Here is a 7,500-nt window from a genome sequence, read left to right on the forward strand (position 1 = left end):
TATAATGAGTAAGTATTATTTAATATTACTTTTCGTTCTGTTGCAATGTAAAAAAAGAAAAGTAATTTAGTATGAATTCATTAGCGCGTGTTTTCAATTTATTATCATTAACACGTAAAGCATACTTCAATTATCTTTATATTTAACTAATCCGAGCAACGATTATCTACCTATCCTTTGAAAAGATATTATCTCGAAACAGATGGAAAACTTTCTATGAGTTTTCGAAGCGTTGGATGAAAAAAAAAGAAAAAAGAAAAAAAAAAAAAAGAAAAAGAAAATAGATCGTCATAGATGTGATATGAAATCAAACTAAAAGTAATGCAATAGAAGAGAACTTTGTTCTTTTGAATTTCTATGAAAGAAAGAAAGAAAGAAATAGAAACAAAAAGAAAGGAGGAAAAGAAGAAGAAGAAAAAGAAGAAGAAAAAAAAACACAGTAATGATTTTTCATTACAGGACAACGGCGTTAATACTTTCTGCGTTGCCAACAGAAAGGAAATGATCGGTCAACGAAGGACGTCGCTTGGTCCATTGTCCAGATTTACAATGAACGCTTACGTATTATCGCTCATGCTCCTCTTCCTACATACATATATATACATATATATATATATATATATATATATATATATATGTATACATACATGTATGTATATTTAGAAGAAGAAGAAGAAAAAGAAGAAGAAGACATATACACACAATCTGAACAAAAAGTTAGAAATACAAATGAACGATATACATAACTATCTAATGACTTGTTTCGTTGTACACTTGTACCTTTCGGTATCTTACCTCCATCGCGTTCGTCGAGGTAATTTTAATTTTTTTTCACAAAGAACAAAAAACAAAAGAGAAAGAGAGAGAGGGAAAGAGAGAGAGAGAGAGAGAGAGAGAGAGAGAGAAAAAGAGAGATGAAAACAATGGCTACGATAAGTCGAAAGTAGTTCACTTTCACGGCGCACTTCACGTTCGATTTAATTAATATATAATTAACGATTAATTAAACAACGATTTAAAAACATCTGTGTCGATTCGTTTAATTAAATATCGCAAAACGACGAAATGAAATCTATAAATAATATTACGGATTAAAGAGAAAATTACGAGATACGACACGTACGACGATTCGCGCGCGAATAATCATCTATGTACCTTGCGTGCGATGGTTATTCGCGACACCACTTTCCTGGGCACGTAATCCTTTCTCTTAGCCATTCGCTTCTCGAATATCCGTAACTTGGCTTTCGTAAGAAGGTGTGACTAACAACACATTCACCGATCTTGATTCCATAACTCGTCTCCCCTCGTCCTATCTCATTCTTCTTATCGTTATCGTTCAACAGAATTTATATCTGATCTAATTGTTATCCGTGGAAGGGGAGGGGGGAGGGTAGGGGGAGAGGGGAGAGAGGAGCGGCAGAAGGGAAACGTGACCTCGTGAAATTTTCAATTAAAAAAGTATATTAGTTTTGAGAATAAGAAAGGATTTTTTTTTTTGTTACGATTAAAATATTATTATTTTTCATTTTTCTTCTTTTCCTTCTCTTTTTTCCCCCCCTCTTTCTATATTCTAACCCTATCGTTATTTTCTAGAACGTCTTTCACTCGAATAGAGACGTGAGCACGAACAAAGAAGAAGCGAAAGCGAACCAGTTCCGGTTTCCTAAGGGACTTCAAACACCGAATCTTTGTTCTTTGAAGTTCGGCGTTGTCGGTGCGTTCTTCTTCACCATTGGGTTATAAGAAGAGATGTCAAAAGAGAATCTATAGATATATATATATATGTGTGGTTGTGTACTTGTATGCGTGAAGTAGAGAAAGAGAAAAAATAAAGAAAGAGAGAAGAAAGAAAGGAAGAAAGAAAGAAGGCAAAATAAAACTGTTTACGAGGTCGGACAAGCTTCCCTTTTTCTTCCCTCTTCATGGTCAACTTCCATTTCGGTTCAATGTCACGCTTTGGTGAATCCAGTTGGGACACTCTCTCTATATACAAGTGTGTGTGTGTGTGTGTGTGTGTGTATAGGTATATAAAAATGATCAGAACGCGAACTTTTATTTTTTTCGACCTTAATCTCATTTTTTAGGTCGCGACGCAAAATGTTGTTGCGTGATAAGTTCAAGGTTTTTCTTTTTCTTTTTTTACAAAGAGTAAAAAATAAAATGGTTAATATTTCTTTATTAAATATCGATAAAGTTTTTATATGACATTTGTAGGATCTAAATGTAATATAGTTAATTAATTCGATCGTTGAAACATTGAAATTCTAAAGTTCGAACAAACTTTCAATCGACGAGAAATACATTTCTTCTCTCTCTCTCTCTCTCTCTCTCTCTATCTCTATCTATCTCTTTCTTTCTCTCTTTCTTTCTCTAAAATGTTACAAGGCGAGGTGATCGAACTTGCCGTAATAATATTGCCTTATTATGGCCACTGACGATGCGTGTGACACACGCGACTAACTTGAAAATCGATAAGGAGGGTTGCATGGAAATCGTTTCCCGGGAAAGTCACTGACCACTAAACGTTACAAAATAATAATAATAATAATAATAATAATAATAAGAAGAAGAAGAAGAAGAAGAAGAAGAAGAAGAAGAAGAAGAAAGAAAAAATCCTGTGATCGATTTATTTATCTTATTTATACGAGATAAAGATAAATTGATCGAGAGCCAAACCAAGAATTCTCCAATTGGCGACGATCGTTTTTTGATAAACTTACGAGATAAAATAGAAAAAACGAGAGAGAGAGAGAGAGAGAGAGAGCGAGTGTAAGAAAGTAAAACAGATAGATAGAAATACAGATAAAAAGAGCGAGAGAGAGAGAAAAGAAGAGAAAGAAAGAGAGAAAATAACTCTCGTCTTTATCTTACCTTCGCGTATCATAAAAGAAAGAGAAATCTTTTTTAATCGATCGATTTCTAATACGTTGTAAGTAGTGCGCGTCATTTTATAGAAAGGCGGGAAAATTTATCGAGATATGTTAAAGAAAGAGGACGACAACGACGGCGCGAAAATAAAAACGTGTTCTCCCCTAATCATGTTCTTTCTCTCTCTCTCTCTCTCTCTCTCTCTCTCTCTCTCTCTCTTTCTTTCTTTCTCTGTCTGACATGAGACTCGAGAAAAAAAGTGTTTACACTGTTTCACTGTTTCAACGCTGAATAAGTACATGAAAAAAAAAATATGTTCGACACGTGTACCCATGTTAAAAATCGACGAGATGTTGTACGCTTTCGTGAAGATAGGAAAGGAGAAAAATGAAAAATAGGGGAGAAAAAAAGGAAGAAAACAAAATCAAAACTAAGAAAATGAAAGGAAGAAAACGCGGGATTGAGTAAACGTACACAAGACATGTGTGTATTACAATAATTAAAAAAGGAGAGAAAAAGGACGACGATAAATTTCACAAAACAAGAAAAAGAAAAGAAATGAAAAAGAAATAAGAAAATAAGTAAATCAGAACTATAATAAATAACAAAATGATAACAATAATATAATGTCGATACTCACGCGTCCATTAAACGATGCAGACGCTTGCCATGTCGACGGATGGTCTGGATGATGATGGATTCTTTCGAACGTTTCTGCTCAGGAAACAACCTCGAGATAAAAATAATTCCGCTTTCTCTCTCTCTCTCTCTCTCTCTCTCTCTCTCTCTTTCTTTTTGTCTCTGTCTGCTTTTCTTTCACTTTGCTCAAAAAAAAAAATCAAACCAATAAACAAGGAAGTAAGCAACGAAAGTGACTATCTATCTCCCTTTTCGTTTCTATTTCTCTCTTTCTCTCTCTCTCTTTCTTTTCCTCTTTCTCTCTCTCTCTTTCTTTCTGTCTCTCTCTCTCACTCTCTCTTTCAAGAGAGAGAACGCGATCCACGCGCGTTCCTAGAACACGCTCGTTTCCTTTATGCGTGGTATGTCGCGTCGTGGACGGATGTAAACAACAAGTAGTACGGAGCTTGCGCTCTTGCCCGGAAGCTTCGCCACGGAGCACACAGAGCTTTCTGTCTGTATAATGTTCTATAACGCGGCTAGCTACGTGCATAGTCGCTCCCTCAACTCCCCCTTTTTTCCATCCACCTCCCTTCCTTCGAACCATCAATCCATCTCTCTCTCTACCTCTCTCTCTCTCTCTCTCTCTCTCTCTCTCTCTCTCTATCTTTCTATCTATTTCTTTCTTTTTCTCTCTTCCTGTCCCTCTCGGTCTCTCTGTTTCTATCTCTCTTTCTCAAATACACGTACACATACTCTCTTATTCCTTCGTAGACTCCCTCTCGCTCGTCCCTATACCCCTGGCAAGGCCTCAGAAGTTACGTCGTCACCAACCCATCAACCCCGTACGATCCATGGCGCTGTAATGGCGCTCCCGTTGGTTATGGGGTTGGTTGCCGCGAGAAGCCACCCCCATGCATCGGGGAAAGACGATCAATACGTAACCCTGCGATACGGTTCTGTCTATCTCCCTCTCTCTCTCTATCTATCTCTTTCTATCACTCTATCCCACTCGCTCTATATCTCTATACATTACCTATAGCTTCCTCCTTTCTCTCTCTCTCTCTCTCTCTCTCTCTCTCTCTCTCTCTCTTTCTCTCTCTGCTTCTCCTTCTCTTTTTATCTGTATATTATATATATATATATATGTATATATATAATATACAGACACAGCATTCACCCAGCCGACTACGTAACGTTAAGCCCAATATTATACATAATGTATACGTATACTGCATTCTCTTCCTGTCTGAATAAATTCCTTTAAAAAGAATCCTGGTTTGTTGGAATTCTCTACGGATAACACGTTTACAAGTATTGTTTTTTTTTTGTTTTCATTTGTTCGTTTTTCTGTTTCTTTTTTCTTTTCCTCTCTTTCTCTCTCTCTCTCTCTCTCTCTCTCTCTCTCTCTCTCTCTCTTCTGCCTCCTTCATCCTCACAACACAACATAATTAATTATTTAACAAATAAAATATTTTTATACCGATGAAAAATAATTTCAATTCAATCTATGAAAATAAAAGGAGAGAAAAATCGAAGGATAAGAACACTAATGGACGATCGATTATTTCTCAATGAAGCTTGCATCCGTGCGATATTAAAATGTTATACGATAATAGTTGCCCATTATGTTCTACCCACACGACGAATAAAAAATTTTGAATGATCGAACACGAGTTCTTTATTGTATTTACCTTTTGTTTCTTTTTTTTTTCTTTTCTTCTTTTTCTTTGTTTTTTTTTTTCTTTCTCGACGTGTATAATAACATTGTTGGCGCGCCTGACAAGGCCAGCGTAGGCGTCCCGAGCGATCTCGTTCGCCGTCAATGCTTTATCGTCGTCTTTCGAGGGAGAAAGTTTGTTTTTCACATATATGTATATATAAAATATATATATATACATATATATATATATAGTACATACATCAAATGTGAAATTTTTTGCTAACAAGACTTCTATGATTTCCTGATCGTCGTTTTCAACGATATCAAATTGATCGAACAATTTCTATAATATCGTCGATTATATCATCGTATTAAACAATATTATTTTATTTTATTTTCTTAAATATAAATTCAAACATAATTATAAATTCTTTTATATAGATATATTATATAAATATTTTCTTTCGAAGAAGATTTTGAGATGAGAAGGAACGGTTAACGTCGATTTATACTCAACGAAAATTCGCCCTTCTTTAAATGTGTCGACCCTGACAACGCCCATGAGGGGTGGATTTAGTTTATAATTATGGGTACTGCCCTACGAATCTGCTTCACGACGGATCGCGCTTCGATTCACCTAAACGAACAAGGGACAACGAATTCTCCCCGTATACTTACTTTCCATTTTCCTACCACCTTTCATCCCTCTCCCCGATCCTCCCTCGATAGAATATAGCTGGAAGATTCGTTATATTCTCGTCAATCTCGAGTGTTACCTGTCATAAGGCCGCGTTCCTTTCATGATGATCGTAGTTCCATTATTATTATGTAAACGCTGAAAAACATTACGAAACTTTCCAATCTGATAAATTGGATCTTACATCATTTCAATGTGCTTTTACGAATCTTTTAATATATGAACTATTCATTTTGTTCGACGAATAAATTAGTATCGTTGTCCGACAAAAATATTTCGAATTTGTTGAAATAATCCAAATGGACGTTTCTGTCTGTCTGTTTATCTGTGATTTATATACATATAATCAATAATGATATATCATTAATTAATAATCTATATATCAATAATGATATATACATATAAAAATTACGATTATCTTTGATTTTATAGATTAATCATATATCAGATGATAGTATAAGGGAAGAAATTTCTCAATTCAATAAATAAGATTTTAGATTATTTTAAAGTACTTTGGAAGTTTTTTGATATATAAACAATTTATTTTGTTCGATGAACAAATTAATATTGTTGTTCGTCAATAATATTTCAAATTTATTGGAATATTCCAAATAAACATATCTCTCCGTGATATGTATACATATTTATGTACATATATATATATCTATAATGATATATCATTAATCATTAATGCATGTATATCAATAGTTCGATATATATATATATATATCGAACTCTTTAATTTTATAGATTAATCGTATATCAGCTGATAGAATATAACTATTTGATTTATTCGATGATCATAACAATCATAACGATTTCACGAATCAATGATATAAATCTCGAACTTCGCACGTTCATAAATGATCGTAAAGATTGAGAAAAGTAGGATCATCCGTGATTGGATTTGGCAATAACAGAAGAGAGTGCACACCCACTCTCACCAGCCTACCTGCGATCGACCAGGTACAAGTGAGAGAAATAAATATACTATAGATATAACTTTAACGATCTTGGACGAAGGGTCGTTTCGTTCGCACGCTCTCTTATGCAAGCGTGCAAGCAATATAAGTAAGCCTCTCTCACAGAAAGACCATTAGAAAAATACACTTTCTTACATTGTGAGAGCAATCGTTTATGTGCTACCACGATGATTCTCTCTCTCTCTCTCTTTCTCTCTTTTTCACACGTAATACTATTCATAGCAACATCCCTCTAACGCATGTAAGAACTTCGAAGGACAATTATAGTACGTAGGTGTTTTGTAAATCGTCTCTGTGAATCACGTTTTATATTTTATAACGATTACCAATACGACTACGCCTACTTCCTCCTCCTCCTCCTCCTCCTCCACCTTCTTTTCCTTCTTCTACCAACGTCACGTTCATTGTTTAGTCTATTCTACGCCAGGGTTAATCGCGGTCGTGTAAATTCACTTTACACAGAGAGTTATTTTCAAATTCAAACTTAATGGTTTCTCCTTCGGTCTTTCTTTCAAGATAATCTTAAATCATTCTTGTTACTACGGAATTTCCATTAGGTAAACGTTTCTTAAAGCATTACCTCGCTCGGAAGGAATTTATTTACAATCGTGATAATTTTTTTTTAATTATTCTTTTCTTCTTTTCCTTTTTCTTTTTCTTTTTCTTTT

At 34.7% G+C, this 7,500-nt stretch overlaps 1 protein-coding gene and 1 long non-coding RNA gene across 3 annotated transcripts in view; one reads left to right on the forward strand and one right to left on the reverse strand.

Annotated features, from left to right (window-relative positions):
* The window catches only part of LOC124423299 (proton channel OtopLc), a 24,003-nt gene extending 19,886 nt beyond the window's left edge, over positions 1-4,117 (reverse strand). Inside the window, exon 1 of one of the 2 annotated variants that reach the window (XM_046960878.1) lies at positions 3,512-4,117. The gene's annotated coding sequence lies outside the window, so the exon portion shown is untranslated. Of the gene's footprint in view, positions 1-1,155; positions 1,174-3,511 lie in introns of those variants that run through there. The other variant, XM_046960880.1, reaches the window with a different exon arrangement.
* Positions 4,118-7,267: 3,150 nt separating this feature from the next.
* LOC124423302 overlaps positions 7,268-7,500 on the forward strand; it is a 2,417-nt gene continuing 2,184 nt past the window's right edge. The window contains exon 1 of the long non-coding RNA XR_006942047.1: positions 7,268-7,389. This is a non-coding gene — a long non-coding RNA (uncharacterized LOC124423302). The remainder of the gene's footprint in view (positions 7,390-7,500) is intronic.

Source organism: Vespa crabro, chromosome 4 (assembly GCF_910589235.1).
Source record: "Vespa crabro chromosome 4, iyVesCrab1.2, whole genome shotgun sequence".
Taxonomy (NCBI): domain Eukaryota; kingdom Metazoa; phylum Arthropoda; class Insecta; order Hymenoptera; family Vespidae; genus Vespa; species Vespa crabro.